Here is a 16,809-nt window from a genome sequence, read left to right as displayed (position 1 = left end):
GAGGGAGGTTGAGGTGGTGGTGGATGTGGCGGTGTCATAGGCATGCGCACAGGGTGTGCCGGGTGTACCTGGGCACACCCTAATCACCTAGGGCACATAGCATTATCGCTCTGTTTGCCAGTGAGGAGATGGGAAAGATCTCCCTCGGACCTGCTCTGCTCTATTTCACTTTGCCAGCAGGGAGAGTAATGTATCGGGGCCATGTACATGTAGGCAAACACATGCATGTGTATTTAAACTTTGGGGTGCACACCCTAATGCAATAGGCTGCGCACACCTATGGGCGGTGTAGGTGTAAGCGGCGGTGGAGGAGGACCAGGGCCGGATTAAGAGCATCATGGGCTTGGTGCTGAGGATTTTGAAGGGCCTTAAGGGCCGTGCCTTGGCATGCACCCAGAGGAGGAAGGGTGCAGCCATGCATGCCTAATTCAACATGGGAATGAGAGACTTGCTGTCTCTGAAGCCCATAAACACATGCATGCATCGGCAACTGTCCCTCCTTGTCCGGCCTTCGTGCTGTGTGGGGAGGTTCTGAGGGAGCTGCCTGGGGAAGCGAGCATAGAAGCCAGACTTCTGTGTTTACAAGTGACAGAAGAGCGGTAACAGTGAATATGGCCAACCCGGGGCCTATATAAAGGTAGGGGCCTGGAGCTGCAGCTCCAATAGCTCCTACGTTAATCTGGCCCTGAGGAGGACGAGGTAGCCAACACTGCTTCTTTTCAGAAATTTTAAATGAGGGTACACCCGAAAAGAGTGAGAAAGAGCAAAAATAGAACAATGGCTGGGTAAGGTCGGTATCCATCGCTATTCTGCACAAGGTACGGAAAAGTCCCGTGGGATCCATGCCTGGTTCATTTTAATGAACGTGAGCTTGTCCACATTGTCTCTGGACAGGCGGCTGCGCTTGTCTGTGATAACGCCCCCAGCCGTGCTAAATACCCGTTCAGATAATACACTGGCTGCAGGGCACGCCAGCACCTCCAAGGCGTAAAGGGCAAGCTCAGGCCATGTGCCCAACTTAGAGACCCAGAAGTTGAAGGGGGCAGACCCCTCATTCAGTACGTCTAGGCGTGTGCACACATACTGCTCCACCATGTTGGTGAAATGCTGCCTCCTGCTAAGACGTTCCATCTGAGCTGCTGGTGCTGCTGTTTGTTGTGGCGTGCTGACAAAGCTTTTCCAAATTTCGGCCATGCTAACCCTGCCTTCTGAGGTGCTGGCGGTGCCCTGGTTGCGTTGGCGACCTCTTCCTCCTCCTCCTCCTCTGCCTTGTGCTTCCACTGTGGCCCCGCTGTCAGGTGGGAATGCCAGCAGCATCGTGTCTAACAGCGTGCGCTTGTACTCGCGCATCTTGCGATCACGCTCCAGTGAGTGAATAAAGGACGGTATGTTGTCCTTGTAACGGGGATCCAGCAGCGTGGGCACCCAGTAATCAGCACAAGTTAGAATGTGGGCAACTCGGCGGTTGTTGTGGAGACACTGCAGCATGTAATTGCTCATGTGTGTCAGGCTGCCCAGAGGCAACGAAAGGCTGTCCTCTGTGGGAGGTGTATCGTCCGTGTCCTCTGTATCCCCCCCAGCCACGCACCAGTGATGGCCATGAGCTGGCCTGGGTGCCACCCTGCTGTGAACATGCTTCCATCTCCTCCTCCAGCTCCTCCTCCTCATCCTCCAGAACTGTGCCCCTGCTGGACAATTGTGTCCCTGGCGTTTGTGTGTGCAGGAACCCACCCTTGGAGCCCCTTGCGAATGACTGCCCTGAAAGCCTTGGAAATGTTACCTCTTCATCCTCCTCCTCCTCCTCATCCTGTGCCACATCCTCTTCCATCATCGCCCGAATCGTTTTTTGAAGGATGCATAGAAGTGGGATAGTTAAGCTGACATCGGCGTCATCGGCACTGGCCATGTTGGTGGAGTACTCAAAACAGCGCAACAAGGCACACAGGTCTCGCATGGAGGCCCAGTTATTGGTGGTGAAGTGGTGCTGTTCCGCAGAGCGACTCACGCGTGCGTGCTGCAGCTGAAACTCCACTATGGCCTGCTGCTGCTCGCACAGTCTTTCCAGCATGTGCAAGGTGGAGTTCCACCTTGTGGGCACGTCACATATGAGGCGGTGAGCGGGAAGGCCGAAGTTACGCTGCAGCGCTGACAGGCGGGCAGCAGCAGGGTGAGAACGCCGAAAGTGCGCACAGACGGCCCGCACTTTCTGCAGCAGCTCTGACATATCAGGGTAATTTTTAAGGAACTCAGCACATGCGCCAGGCAAGGGATGTGCGTCAAACCGGCTAGGCCCAGAGCTGCTATGAGATTTCGCCCGTTATCGCACACCACCGGGCCGGGCTTGAGGCTCGCTGGCAGCAACCACTCATTTGTCTGCTGTTCCATGCTCCTCCACAACTCCTGCGCGGTGTGTGGTTTGTCCCCCAAACAGGCAAGTTTTAAAACTGCCTGCTGTCGTTTACCCCTGGCCGTGCTGAAGTTGGTGGTGAAGGTGTTACGCTGTCCGGATGAGGAGGCAGTAGAGGATGAGGAAGCGGAGTAGGAGGAGTTAGGAACAGGAGGCAAACTGAAGCGCCCTGCAATCCTCGGTGGTGGAAGGACATGCGCCAAATTGCTATCCGCCTCAGGCCCATCCGCCACTGCGTTTACCCAGTGTGCCGTTAGGGAGATATAACGCCCCTGACCGTGCTTACTGGTCCACGTATCGGTAGTTAGGTGGACCTTGCCACAGATGGCGTTGCGCAGTGCACACCTGATTTTTTTCCCCCCACTTGGTTGTGTAGGGAAGGGATGGCTTGCCTGGAAAAGTAGTGGCGGCTGGGCACGACGTACTGTGGGACAGCCACCGACATAAGGTTTTTAAAACTGTGCGTCTCCACCAGACGGAATGACAGCATTTCAAAGGCCAAGAATTTTGAAATGCTGGCATTCAGGGCCAGGGATCGTGGGTGGGTAGGGGGGTACTTCCTCTTCCTCTCAAGTGTTTGGGAGATGGAAAGCTGAACGCTTCCACGGGACATTGTGGAGATGGTTGGTGACCCAGGTGGCCGACAGATCCCCTGTTTGCAGGGTGGCAGGTGCCGGTATCACTACAGATGTGGCTGGAGCGGCCGAGACTGCAGCAGAAGAGGAAGCAGGATGAGCCAGAGACGTTTCTTGGTTTTGAAGGTGTCTACTCCACTGCAGCTCGTGCTTTGCACTTAGATGCCTGATCATGCAGGTTGTGCTCAGGTTGAGAAGGTTTATGCCTCGCTTCAAGCTCTGATTGCACAGGGTGCAAACCACTCGTGTCCTGTCATCAGCACATTTTCTAAAGAACTTCCACGCTAGAGAACTCCTTTGAGCTGACTTTGGTGCGCTCGTTCCCTTGCTGCTTTGGGCAGTAGCAGGCATAGTGTCTAGGGCACGGGCGCTCCGCTTCTGCACCCTGCTCCCTCTTCTGCTGTGCTGGTGGCTCTGTGCGACCACCGCCTCTTCCTCCAAACTACTCAGGTCACCTGCATGACCTTCATTCCATGTGGGGTCGAGGACCTCATCGTCCTCCACATCATCTTCCACCCAGTCTTCACCCCTGCCCTCCCAGTCTTCACCCCAGCATTGTGTCGGTCTCCACAATGCTGAACGCCGCAGCAGTTGGCACCTGCGTTTCGTCATCATCGGAGAAAAACTGAATGAGTTACTCTATGAGAAGGCTATTCGAACAATAGTGTCACAAAAAAGGCATTATTACGAATACTCTGACAAACCGGGCACTATGTTGGCTAGAGCATTAAGGGGACCCCAGAAAAGGACGGTAATAGCACAAATACAAACGAGAGGAGGACAGATGAAACACGGACCATCAGAAATAGCGGAAGAATTTAGCAGATTCTATCAAGAATTATATGACATCGCCTCATCTGAGTCAGCTGGTGGGGGGGAGGCTGGCTTCGATGGGGCGATTAAATATATCAGATCTACAGATATGCCCACCCTGAAGGAAGATCAAATCTCAGCATTAGAGGGGAAAATAACAGAGGAAGAGTTAAAAACAGCAATATCGCAAGCAAAACCACACAAAGCACCAGGCCAGACGGTTTGACATTGATATATTACCAGAAATTTTATGCAAGCCTAAAGACCCCTTTATTAGAACATCTGAATTATATTGGGGAGGGAGGGAAAGTACCACTGGATTCATTGCGAGCATACATTACATTGATTCATAAAGAGGGGAAGGACCCAGCGGCGTGCGGGAGTTATCGCCCAATATCTTTACTGAACTTAGACACGAAACTGTTTTCCAAAATATTGGCTAATCGAATTCTACCTTACATACCACAATTAATTCATTACAACCAGGTCGGCTTCGTCCCCACAAGAGAGGCAAGAGATAACTCCACTCGAACAATCAATGTGATAGATGGTATGCGAACGCGGAGAATCCCGACGATGCTCCTTTCAGTTGATGCTGAAAAAGCGTTTGACAGGGTGGCATGGAATTTTATCCGAGCCACCCTGTCACACCTTGGCCTGGGAACATGGATGATGACATCTATTTTGTCATTGTATTCTAATCCCACGGCGGCGGTGAGAGTGAATGGCTGGTGTTCGAATTTTTTTCATATTTAAAACGGCACCAGACAAGGTTGCCCGTTATCGCCACTGATTTTTATATTAGCTCTAGAACCCTTTTTATGTAAGATTCGCCAAAATGCTGAAATAGAAGGAGCACAAATGGGTAGGGGACAGCATAAAGTGGCAGCCTATGCAGACGATCTTCTGTTCTATATAACAAATCCTGACAGAACACTCCCACTGATACTAGAGGTGATTCGAGAGTATGGTGAGGTCTCGTATTTTAAAATGAATATGTCTAAGTCGGAGGCACTGAACGTGTCAATACCAGGGAACAAGTGGAATCAAATGAGAGCCTCTTTTCCATTCCAGTGGAAGAACAAAGCAATAGTATACTTAGGGATTCATATCACAGCAGATCCTAGTGATCTATTTGAGACAAATTTTATCCCATTGATAAAATCCATTAAAGCCGATCTACAAAAATGGCAGACACTAGTTTTGTCTTGGTTTGGGAGGTGTAGCGTAGTAAAAATGAACATTTTACCAAGATTATTGTATATGATACAGGCCATTCCGATAGCAATCCCAACGACGTTTTTCACACAGACTAGGGCAGTATTGAGGGCATTTGTATGGGCTAGAAAATCCCCACGAATTGGCATACAGACCTTAACATTACCGAAGGTGAGAGGAGGTGTGGGCTTACCAGACCTAATGTGTTATTATAGGGCTGCACATTTAATGCGAGTGTTAGACTGGCACTGCAACGGGGAACATAAGCAGTGGGTGCAAGTAGAAAAGGAGATCATGAGCTCTACAACCATCTTAGCTACATAGACTCCTATACCGAAAGATGATAAGATACATCTACATCCGACGATCGGGGCGACATTAAGTGAAATGAATAAAGTACAGAAGCATAGCTTAGTGGCACCAGCAATATCACCGATGACACCCCTGGCAGGTAATGCCAACTTTTCCCCAGGGAGTTCTAACGCTAAAATTATAGGATTAATCAAGGGGGGCAGGGCCAGATTATGTGATATTTGGACCCAGAGAGATCCTCCAACGATAACAGAAATGTTATCTTGGCCAGAAGGAAACTTAGACACGTTCAGTGCTTACCAGATTAGACACTATTTAAAACAAATACAGAGGATGGGATTTACTCCACGTCCCCTAACTCCATTTGAGACCCTATGCAGGGAAGGGGTTAGAATACCACATGCTTTATCCTATCTGTACGCGCTTTTGGGGACACCGCAGGAGGGAAGACCACTTAAATTTATACAAAATTGGGAAAGAGAGCTGGAGATACCCCCTAAATCAGCAACAGGTAAATAAAATTCTAAGACTGACACATAAAACATCGATATCAAGCAGATACCAAGAGATTAATTACAAAATCCTGACCAGATGGTACCGAGTACCAGCTAAACTACACAAAATTGATAGAAAACATCAGGATAGATGCTGGAGATGTGGAGAGGAAGGCGGAACGATGTTACACATTTTTTTGGACGTGTGCATCGATGGGGGGTTTCTGGGACGAGGTAGCTCGTTTTACCGTGAATCTAACGTTGACTAAGATACGGGAGGATCCCGTGCTATGCTTACTACATGGCACGAGGAGCTCGGTCAAGAAATACAGGAACTCCTTATTGATGCACCTCCTGAATGCAGCAAAAGCTTGTATACCGGCTTTATGGAGACAAACACACCCACCTACAGTGCAGTTATGGTTTGCCAAAATCAGGGAAATATACAGGATGGAAAAGCTAACAGCAGCTCGTTTATGCATGGAGGAGCGATTTAGGGTAAGATGGCAGGCATGGTCCCAATTTACATGCTCGGAGGATTACTTAAGATTGATAAGTTAGAGGGGATGTCGTGAGGAAGGGACGCTCGAGGAGATGGGATAGGAGAAAAAGACAAGGAGGGAGGGGGGCGGGTAGGGTGGTGGGTGGGGGGATGGGAGCTCTTTGGGGGGGGGGGGGGTTTGCCCCCTTTTTTTTGGGGGTCTTTATTGTTTGCTTGTGTCTTTCCCAGACACCCCTCTTCGCAGTGAGCCAGTGGAGGGATCTTTAGGGCCTGACGAGTAACGTCAGGAGGGATAGTATGTAATGTATATAAGATGTATATAATGTAATAATGTGTTGGTATGTCTAGGAGGAAGTTAAGTATTGGTGTTGTGATATGGAACACGGTTCCTCCCCCCAATGTAAAAGGTTAAGGGGGGGTGGGAGGGGGGTCTCACAGGGATATATTTTTATAAAAATCTTTTTTTTTTTTTTTCTTCACTTTCCCTTCTCTGAATGAGAAGAGGGGTCATACATTGTTCACTTATACTCCCGTAGGAGGAAGTCTTACAGGATGGAACACGATATGAGTGGGACCCCCCCCCCCCCCCTGTGCTCGGGGAGCATAGGGGGGGGGAGAGCACGAATATACGGGTATCCTTCCCTTAAACAAATACATTTTTTTTTTTTTTGGGTTTTGCACCTAGAGTGCGATCACGAGGTTTGACAAGTATGGCACGGTTCGGGGTGTGGATAATATAGGGAACATTTTCATGCTTCCTTTGTGTTATGTTTGGAGGAATTTCTACACTGAGGGTGGGGTGTGGTTTTGGGGAGGGATACGTGTGTGGATAGATATTTGTTTTTTGCACCTAGAGGGCGGTCACGAAGGCAGAAAAGTATGTCATGGTTGGGGGAATATATGAAACATGTTTCTTGCTTTATGTCTCCTCTGAGCTTTGTCTGGAGGAATTCTTACACTGAGGGGGTTTTTTTTTTTTTATTCTAGACATAACAGGTGGGATAATAGGGGGGAGGGGCCAGGAGTGTGTTTTGGATTGTGGATGTATGTCTGTAAATAATAATATGTAATGTATTGAAAATAATAAAAACTTTTGAATTAAAAAAAAAAAAACACTTGAGGAAGGTGTTTCACTTGTGCATGTAGCTGGCACAGATCGACCACGTCCTCTCCTTGCAACAGGAGCTCTACCAGCAGCACCACGACCCAGGCCACGGCCCCTATTTGACGGTCTCCTCATATTTCTGTAATTTAAGATCTTGCCCTAGAAAGGTGTTTATTGAATAGCGGAACAAAACAACAACAGTATCGCACGGGTGTATCTCACAGTCAAATATGCAAACTATGCCGCAATTTAATGTTTTTTAACCCAAAAGGGTGTCTATTGAATAGCGGAATAGGATAAAAAATGGTGTATCTCACATGTACAAACACAGACTAGGCCCCGATTAAAAATTTTTGTACCCTAAAGGGAGGATGAGGAAGAGGAGTAGGAGGAGTTGGGAACAGGAGGCAAACTGAAGCGCCCTGCAATCCTTGGCGGGGGAAGGAGATGCACCAAACAAATTTAAAAGGTGTATCTCACATGTACCGATACAGACTATGCCGTAATTTAATTTTTTACACTCCAAAAGGGTGTATATTGAAAAGCGGAATAGGAAAAATTTTATAATACGGTGTATCTCACACGTACAAACACAGACTAGGCCCCGATTACAATTTTTGGTACCCTAAAGGCAGGATGAGGAAGAGGAGTAGGAGGAGTTGGGAACAGGAGGCAAACTGAAGCGCCCTGCAATCCTCGGCGGTAGAAGGAGATGCGCCAAACAAATTTAAAAAGGTGTATCTCACATGTACCAATACAGACTATCCCGCAATGTAATTTTTTACACTCAAACAGGGTGTATATTGAATAGCGGAATAGGACAAATTTTACAAAACGGTGTATCTCACACGTACAAACACAATCTAGGCCCCGATTACAATTTTTTCTACCCTAAAGGCAGGATGAGGAGTAGGAGGAGTTCGGAACAGGCAGGAGGCAGACTGAAGCACCCTCAAATCCTCAGCAGTATGAGATGCGCCCAAAAAATTGGAAAGGTGTATCTCACACGTACTGACACAGACTAATACGCAATTTAATTGTTTATACCCAAAGGTTTTGATTAAATAGCGGAATAGAAAATATGATCAAAAAAAGTGTATGTATCTCACACGTACACAACCACACTAGGCCCCAATTACTATTGTTTGTACCCCTAAAGGCTGGATGAAGAGTAGGAGGAGTTTGGAACAGGCAGCACCCTCAAATCTTCAGAAGTATGAGATGAACCCCAAAAACTTGGAAAGGTGGATCTCACACGTACCAACACAGACTATCCCGCAATTTAATTGATACCCAAAGGTTTTTATTGAATAGCAGAATATAAAATATGATATAAAATTGGTGTGATTTATCAACAATAGCACATGTGAACAGCAGTGTCTTATATCATTCAGCTCTGCTGCAGGCCACAATTTAATTTTTTTTAACCCAAGGCTGTATATTGAATAGTGGAATAGAAAAAAGTGTATGATTTTTGAAACCACTCAATAATAGCACATGTGAACTGAACACTGAACACAGCAGTGTATGATCAGTCAGCACAGCACAGCTGAAGGAAAAACGCTGCACACAGTAACTGATAGAAAAATACTTTTCTCCCTCCTCCTCAGTGGGCAAAAAAAAATTGTGTTCACTGCACCCCACACACAGCAAAATGGATGTGGACCACTGACACCTGCCTATCTCCAGCCTCTCCCTAAAAGGATTGATAAGATCGTAGATCGGGTCAATGCAAACCCCACCCCACACAGCAATATTGTAGAACACACTGTCTGACCCTAAAAATCAGCAGACTCTCTCCCTAAAAGGATTGATAAGATCGTAGATCGGGTCACTGCAAACCCCACACAGCAATATCGATTGTAGAACACACTGTCTGACCCTAAAAATCAGCAGACTCTCTCCCTAAAAGGATTGATAAGATCGTAGATCGGGTCACTGCAAACCCCACCCCACACAGCAATATCGATTGTAGAACACACTGTCTGACCCTAAAAATCAGCAGCCTCGCCCTAAAATGCCTACAACTCGCCCTGCCTAACACACTCCGACCTGTCCCTCAATTCTATGCGGACACAAATGAGTTTTGCCTGCCTGTCTGTCCCTAATCAGCAGCCAGCACGTTGATGTGTGCTCTGTCCCTGAACTAAACAGCAGAATGACGCCGCAGCGGCGCTGGCTCGAACTTATAAAGACTTGGTCACATGCTTCAGATGGCTAATCACAGCTACTGATACATTTGTAGGCATGGCTGGGATGGCTTAAGGCACACCAGTTAAACGCTTGTTGATTGGCTGTTGAAAGCCCGCCATGAAAAGCGTGCCAATGCATGCAAAACCCCGAAATAAAACGACCGAACACGGATTTTTACCCGAATATACAGTAAAGTTTTGGGGTCCGTGATCGGGTAACAAAAAAACAATTATTCGGTACGAACACGAATCATACAGTCCGTGTTCGCTCAACCCTATATACAGTACATACACACAGAGCACATGGCTGTGTTCACACTATGAGATGTTTCTCTGGGCTGCAGTTCCTCTGAGCTCCACAAGATGGTGATCTCACTTCTACCCAGACAGGAAGACAGGAAGTGATGTCAGGTATTAATAGGAAGTTCCGGGTGAGAGGTGAGTAAGAAGGAAATAGAGCGGAGACGTTGCTGGAAGTGGCAGCAGAGGAGGTAATAAGATCTTATTCTCTATTTACACCCAGTAACCCCCCCACCCCGTCATGTCCGTCCTCTTCCAACATAGTCACTGTGACGTCTTTTATCTCCAGCAGATGATGATCACACATATATAGTGTGGAAACCTAGATTAACCCCTTCAGGGTCAGAACATTCCTCCTCTTACAAATATATTTTTATCCTTACCTGTCTAGACAGAAACCTGTATAGATCGAGTGACAGAACGATTGAGGATGGAGGAGGACCGGAGTCACATGACTGAAAAGATACTAAACCTCACCCTGGAGATCATCTACCTGCTGACCGGAGAGGTGAGGGGGATTCTGGGAGGTCACATGACATCACTCTTATATCTATTAATAAAACACAGACCTGACCGGAGAGGTGAGGAGGATTCTGGGATTCTAACATGATATTCCTATTGGTTCTCCAATACAGAGATTTTCTCTGAAGTCAGGTGATCATATGACCATCACAGTGTCTCCATGTGACTCCTTAAAACCTGAGAGACACAACATGGAGAAGATTCTAGAAGTCACCAAGAAGATGATGGAGCTGCTGACAGGAGAGGTGAGCGGTGCTGGGAATTCTGGGACATTATCCAGTAACAGACAAGGGATGTGTCTGGATGGTGACTGTATCATTGTGTGTGTCAGGTTCCTATAAGGTGTCAGGATGTCACTGTCTATTTCTCCATGGAGGAGTGGGAGTATTTAGAAGGACACAAGGATCTCTACAAGGACGTCATGATGGAGAATCAGCCGCCCCTCACATCACCGGGTAAGAGGAGACTTTATTGTAAAGGAGAGAGCAGTACGGAGGCTCAACCTAGATCCCCCATCATCTGATAAACACATAGAAACAATGTATTCAGTCAGTGTGTGTCAGGGCTGGGCTCCTGCAGCTCTTTTCTTTCAGAGCTCAGAAGTTGCTTAGCTGTCGGTTAATTACCAGCCGCTCGTTACCACAGTGACTCACCTGGTTACCATTACCTGCCTCATTAGTCCAGCCTACAGCCAGCCCCATTTTGCTATTTAAGTAGCTTAGCTCATTTCCTCCTTGCCCTTGCATGGTCTATGCTCTCCAGTGTGTTCCTGTGTATGACTTGCCGTGGCTGACTTTTCTTGCGATACCTGTTCCTGATTTGTTTCGCCCGACTACGCTGACTTATGGTTTACTGATCCTTGCTCCTCTGATTACCTGTTCTGGCATCTAAACCCCGGCTTCTGTTTTTGACTACGTTCCTGAACTGTTATTTTTGCTATTTACTTAAAGGTGTGATTTTAACTGCACTTTCTGTTGAAGTACTCAATACCACTGCAGCCTTGTGCCTCCCCTCTTACCATTGAGGCTTTTGATACAAAGGTCAGGCCGGTATTTTGGCACATCGGCCTTTTGTGTGCACAGTTGACCTTCAACCCCGATGCCATTCCTCCTCGTGGCCAGGTTTACCCGCTGTCTGTCTCAGAGGAGAAAGCAATGGAGAAGTATGCTGCAATTTAACTATCCCAGGGGTTCACCCGCAAATCCTCTTCTCCTTCCAGTGCCGACTTTTTCTTTGTGGGGAAAAAAAATGAGTGGTCAACTGAGTCTCTGTATCGATTATAGGGGGTCTCATTCACATTACTATTAAAAATACTTATCTGATCCCATTGATAACGGAATTATTTGACTGCCTCAAGGGAACAACGGTCTTCACTAAGCTCGATTTGCGAGGGAAATACAGTCTTGTGAGGACTAATGAGGGCCACGAATGGAAATTTAATACTAGGGACTGGACACTACGAATACCTTGTAATGCCCTTTTGGTCTCTGCAACGCTCCTGCAGTTTTCCAAGACTTTATTAATGATGTCCTCTGAGATATGCTGCCGTAATGTGTGGTAATTTACCTTGATGATATTCTTATATATTCTAAGTCCCTACAGAACCACCACACAGATGTCTCTCCCATGTGCTACAGAGGTTGAGAGAACGCAACCTCTATTGCAAGTTGGAAAAATGCGAGTTCCATGTACAGGTTTAATTTTTGGGTTATGTCATTTGTGCTGCCAGGTTTTCGATGGACCCAGAGAAGCCATCTGCAGTTCTAAAGTGGCTTTGGCCTATAGGTCTACGTCCTCTACAACATTTTCTTGGCTTTGCCAATTATTATCAGGAATTTATGAGTAATTTCTCTTTTCTGGTCAAACCCCTTCATTGATACTGTATGACCAGAAAAGAGGGCAACCCACAGAATTGGTCCCTGGAATCCATTAAAGCCTTCAAATCCCTCAAGGCCACTTTTGCTGCAGTTCCAGTGCTGGAACATCCTGATCCCATGTTACCCGTCATTCTTGAAGTTGATGCGTCTGAGACTGGAGTAGGCGCTTTCCTGTCTCAACCTCCTACCCCTGAGAGTTCTATCCATCCCTGTGGCTACTTTTCTAAAAAAAATTGTCTCTAGCAGAATGAAATTTGCAGGGAAGAGAGGCCTTGGATCCACTTGTCTATTGATTTTATTATGGATTTACGCAAGTCCCATAGCAACACAGTTATTCTTATGGCAGTTGACCGTTTTTCAAAATGTCACATTGCATTCCGCTAAAGAAGTTGCCTGTGTCCAAGGAACTGGCATCCATTTTCACTGCAGAGTTCTTTCAGTTACATGGGTTACCTAAAGTTATCATCTCGGACAGGGGTAGCCAGTTGGTGTCCAAGTTTTGGGGAGCCTTTTGTGCACAGTTGGGAGTTCCGCTTTCCTTCTCCTCTGCATATCACCCACAGTCCAATGGGGCTGCAGAATGGGCTGACCAAGCCTGGGAGCAGTTCTTACGTTGCTATATTTCTGACCACCATAACACTGGTGGGACCTGTTACCTTGGGTGGAGTTTGCTCACAATAGCACCATCAATGCCGCCTCCTGATTATCTCAGTTTATGGTGAACTATGAGTTCCAGCCATCCATGTTGCCTGATACATCTGTTCCGCAAGGAATTTCTGCGTTAGAGCAACATCTTCAGGAACTCTGTTCCACTTGGGTGCAGGTCCAGGAATCCTTGCAACACTCCAGAGAGAGTTACAAACCATGCTGGCAGCCGATGCCTACCTTCACCCTTCTACCAAGTGGGGGAGAGGGTCTGGCTGTATTCCCATTAACTCTGATTCTGTGTTCCCTCACTAAAACTGGCACCTCGGTATATTGGGCCTTTCCGCATACTCTATAAGGTTAACATGGTGGCCTACGCCTTAGATCTTCCTTCCAACGTTCGTATTTACAACGTATTCCATGTTTCCTTACGTGTTATTGCTATACCACCTCAGTACCACGCCTTCGCCCGATTAAGGTTGACAACCATGTGGAATATGAGATACAATCTATCATTGACTCCCGTAGGTTTAGTGGACATATAAGATATCCAGTTCACAGAGGGGTTACGGTCCAGGGGAACGCTCTTGGGTCTCATCCTCGGACATAAATGCTCCTGCCCTGCTCCAGGCTTTCCATATTAGTTTTCCCCTCAAGTCTGGTGCTCCCCCAAGGGGGAGGGATTGTTGGGGAAGAGGTTACGGTTAGGGCTGGGCTCCTGATAGTTAGCGAGCTGCTCTTTTCTTTCAGTGTTTAGAAGCTGCTTAGGTGTCGGGTAACTACCAGCCACTTGTTACCACAGTGACTCACCTGATTGATATTTCCTCCCTCATTAGTCCAGCCTACAGCCAGCCCCTTTTTTGCTTTTGAAGCAGCTGAGCTCATTTCCTCCTTGCCCTTGCTTGGTCTATAATCTCCAGTGTGTTCCTGTGTGTTTTTTCCCCTGGCTGACTTCTCTTCCTATTCCTGTTCCTGATTTTTGCTTCAGACTATGCTGACTTCTGGTTTCTTGACCCTGGCTCCTCCGATTACCTGCTCTGGCATCCAAATCTCAGCTTCTGTTTTTTACTACGTTCCTGAACTGTGTTATTTTTTTTCTATTTCATTAAAAGTGTCTTTTTTTTTTTTTAACTGTACTTTCTGTCTTTGCCTGGTTTATGGTCCTCGACAGTGTGTGTGTGTTTTCTACAGATGGATCCAGTAATGAGAACCCACCAGAGAGATGTCCCCATCCTCTGTATTCCCGGGATTCCACACAGGAAGGTCACACCATCCCTCACCATCATCGGGTAGATGAGGAACAATCACTGATAGTATCATTAGGATCTGTACATTATCTGCATTGTTACCATTGATATTATTTTTATTATATATTCAGAGTGGAAACCTGAGAGATTCTAAAGTTGAGGTTAAAGACGAAATAAAAGAGGAGGATGATGAGGATGGGGTCATAGAGTTAGTACACAAAGATCTGTACCAGGACACCATGGTGGAGTCAACTAGCTACAGAAACCCACCAGAGAGATGTCCCCGTCCTCTGTATTCCCGGAATTCCACACAGGAAGGTCACACCATCCCTCACTATTGCAAGGTTCGTGGGATGGAGTATCTAGAACATGGACTTGTGGAGGGGATGTGTGTGTTTTTTATGTAAGCTTATATCTTCCAGATGATATTCTCTCTTATTCTCTTGGTTTAGAGTGGAGATCCAATTGATATAGAATTTGAGGTTAAATCAGAAGAAGAAGAGACGTATGTGAGGGATGATCAGCAGTCTATGGAGGAGGATGGAATAACGGGGACATTTATAGAGGAGGACACTACTACAGAGATCAGCACAGGTGGGTCATTAACACTAAATACATTCCTCCACCCATACTGCTCGCTGATTGGTCCAGAGTAGAGGGGGGGGGGGCTGGGTGATATAAGCCTGTAATACCCTGGTCACTTTCCTGAGCTGTGTCCCCGTCCTGTATTCCTGTATTTCTCTCGGATAATCTTCCTTCTCTGTGCTGCAGACACAATTTATGTCTCTATACTGGATTTATGGAGATTCTGGGGTTCAGCTGGCAGTAAAATGTTGATGTTCACCATAGTCGTTGCTCAGCCTAGACCCCTGGGGTATGTACCTTGGGTCTTCTGCCCCATATCCGGGTCTAGCAAGATCTCTGACAGAAGAATTCTCCCGGGGTTACTTGCTCTGTTATTTGCTGGCTGTGCCGGGTGGAGGGATATGTCTGTATAGTCTCACACCCAAGTCACTGAGTTACTTTCATTTTTATTGAGCCGTGTATATTCTATCTATACAATGCACACACTGTTACACACAAACACACAAACACTTGAAGAAAAGACATGAAAAGACACGCACACTGGTGAACAGTCGCAAACAGTTTTACAATCCACAGTAAACATGAATGAGCCACAAATCCACCCTTCTGGTGTCACGGAGAATAAACTGACAGTGCGCCACTCTGCAATTCCAGGTGTACTCTCACCTCTTCAGATGGACCCCATTGCTCCATACCAAGAGGACACACCCAGCATGAAATCACACACCTTCAGGTACATGTAGGCGGAGCCTCCTCTTTAGGTAGCCAGCTCCTGCTACTAGAGATAAAGAGACTCCATAGTGCTCACTGTTATATTTATTACATGGATAAGAAAAGCACTCACAAGGTTAAAAAAGCAATCCAGCATTGAATACACCCAATCACTGCAGATTCCCCGAGCATCAGTCTCAGTGTAACTTGAGGGGACTCCGCCCAACGTGATGATGTCCTCAAGCCACTCCCATCTGATGCGTTGCATCCTGATTGGACTTCCCAGAGATATATATGGTCTTCAGGATCAGTCCAGTCTTCATCTTGGTTGTTCTCCCCCCATCCTCACTCTCTGACCTCTGGTGGGGCTCAGCCCCGCTGTTATTCATGACTAAATCATGGACTAAATAAGGAAGTGCGGGACTTCTTGTGTAGGGAAGATGGCAATGAGTGATAGAGGGGGAGGGGACACTCGTCCTATAATCCCCTCATCACTGTCACTCCTATAAAAGACAGTTCTCGTTGTTTCCTCACTCTCTGACTAAGGTCCATGAATAAAGAAATGAACTGGTAGGAGATCAGAGGACCCATTTACTAGTTACCTTGAGGGGGGAATTCTAAGATCCTCAGAGACAAAGCTGCCTGATGTGGGCGGAGTCCTGGTTTAGGGGAACCAATCTGCTGATGTCTAGTAATAATCTCTGTATTTCTTTTTTAGTACATGGATGGGAGATGAGGAAAACCTCAGAGGATTGTCTCAGTTACAGCAGGAGTATATAATGAGTTTGGAAATTGTAGAGAAATGCTTAAATAATGCATTACAATTTATAATTGAACTACACCCATTCGATTATAGATGACTAAAATGAGTTTTAGTCGACTAAAATGTAGGACGTTTTAGTTGACTAAAATGTACTGGAGTTTTAGTCGACTAAAATGTACTGGAGTTTTAGTCGACTAAATACGACTAAAACTAAAACACTTGCAGAAGTCTAAAATGGGACTAAAACTAAAATGCCATTTTAGTCCTAAGACTAAGACTAAAACTAAATTGAAATTTGCTGCCAAAATTAACACTGCTATGTACCAGCCGCCACTGACCAATCTGCTGATGTCTAGTAATAATCTTTGTATTTCTATTTTAGTAGATGGACGGGAGATGAGGAAAACCTCAGAGGATTGTCTCACTTTGTCTCCAGACTGTAAAGTAGAAGATGAGGACATCACACAGTATAGTCCAGGAG

At 46.6% G+C, this 16,809-nt stretch overlaps 1 protein-coding gene across 1 annotated transcript in view; it reads left to right on the top strand.

The window, feature by feature from the left end:
* The window catches only part of LOC309564465 (uncharacterized protein), a gene marked incomplete at both ends in the record, with an annotated part of 1,172,539 nt that overhangs the window by 60,972 nt on the left and 1,094,758 nt on the right, over positions 1-16,809 (top strand).

Source organism: Pelophylax lessonae (assembly GCF_965119305.1).
Source record: "Pelophylax lessonae genome assembly, chromosome: 9".
In the NCBI taxonomy this organism is placed as follows: Eukaryota; Metazoa; Chordata; class Amphibia; order Anura; family Ranidae; genus Pelophylax; species Pelophylax lessonae.
Note: the sequence above shows the minus strand (reverse complement) of the source record. Positions and strands in the feature narration are given on the sequence as shown.